The 1,610-nt window shown below is 33.7% G+C and overlaps 1 non-coding gene across 1 annotated transcript; it reads right to left on the bottom strand.

Moving 5' to 3' along the window:
- Nucleotides 1-158: 158 nt before the first annotated feature.
- TRNAI-GAU lies at nt 159-231 on the bottom strand. Its single transcript has one exon. It is a non-coding gene; the product is annotated as a tRNA-Ile (tRNA).
- Nucleotides 232-1,610: the final 1,379 nt, after the last annotated feature.

Raw genomic sequence — 1,610 nt, 5'->3', positions numbered from 1 at the left:
TATTTACATAAATAAGTAGATGAGAATGGAAGGAGTTTTGTAACAACGTTATAATTTTTTTTATTCCAAAATATATTTTTAAAATCACCATCTTCTGTCATCAAAAGTTAGACTGATGTCTAGCATGTGAAAAACTCTTTTTCTTTTTTTTTGGCAGCTGGCTGGTAAGGGATTTGAATCCTTGACCTTGGTGTTATCAGCACCACACTCTACCAAATGAGCTAATCAGCCAACCCAAATTTTTATTTTTAATTTACAATAACTGTACTTATGGGGTACAATATAATGTTTTGAGATATGTATACATCGTAGAATGTTTATATCAATTTATCCATTGCCTCACATTCCTATTTTTTTTTTGTAGTTAGAACATTTAAAATCTATTCTTTTTGCGATTTTGACCCATACATGTATTACTACTAACTATGGTCTCTCTGCTGTGCCATACAGCTTGAAAACTTATTCCTCCTGTCTAAGTGAAACTTTGTACCCTTTGGTGTACAAATCTTCCCATTCCCCACCCCACCCCAGCTCCTTAACGAGTAACCACATTCTATTCTCTGCTTCTGTGAGTTTGGCTTCTTTAGATTCCATATACTCCTATAAGTGAGTGTGTGCAGTATTTGTCTTTCTGCGCCTGGTTTATTTCACTTAGTGTAATGTCTTCCAGGCTCATCCATGTTGTCATAAATGACATAAACTTGTCAAGTTTAAAAAATTTGAGGGCTGGTCCATTAGCTTAGTTGGTTACAGTGTGGTGTTAATAACACCAAGATCCAGGGTTCCATCCCTGTACCAGCTAGCCAGCTGCAAATAAAAAATATATATATATATAAAAATTGAGTTGATTATATGCATATGCAATAAGCACTTTTTTTTTCCCTGCTAGCATTGTAAAACAGCTCTAAATCTTCAAATTCTATTAACTTCTTTTCTGTACATATTGAGCTTATGAGTCAGTTTAAACACTTGGGAAAATTGCATTTGGACAACAGTATTGAAATGGAATTACAAGATATTCATTGAATAATGAATGTGTATGAATTGTTCATTGTAACTTTGGAGAGCCAGAGAATGAAATTAGACACGTAATAGTTTATTGCATTGTATTTTTTTTTTGTTTAATATTTCTTGGAATCTAATTAGTCAAACACAAACGTTTAGGTTTTTTGTTTGTTTTTTAATAAAGAAAATTAAATTTATTGCTTACAGTTTCTGAGGCTGGAAAGTCCAAAGTCCAAGGAACACATCTGGTAAATGTGGCTTCAGTGATGGCAGAGTATCACATTGCAAAAATGGTGGAGCAGAGAGAGCAGAGAGAAAGACAGACTCTCCTCTTCTTTTAAAGCCCTCAGAACCTTGCCCCTGACCACCATTTTTTTATTATTTTATTTTCTTATTAGCATATTCATTATTACAGATCATACTTATTCTTTAAGCCCCTTATCGAATGTCTCCCTTCCTCCCCCTTCCCCCTGTAATAACCATAGATTTGTTCTTTCCATCTGATAGATTAACCCTATCCTCTGACAAACGCTTACATTTTGAACATGAATCTAGATTTTTTTAAATGATTGCTGTGATGAAATAGCTGGTTTATTAGGGAAGTT

This window comes from Galeopterus variegatus, unplaced genomic scaffold (genome assembly GCF_000696425.1).
Source record: "Galeopterus variegatus unplaced genomic scaffold, G_variegatus-3.0.2 Scaffold56502, whole genome shotgun sequence".
In the NCBI taxonomy this organism is placed as follows: Eukaryota; Metazoa; Chordata; class Mammalia; order Dermoptera; family Cynocephalidae; genus Galeopterus; species Galeopterus variegatus.
This window is presented reverse-complemented; position numbering and strand designations above follow the sequence as displayed.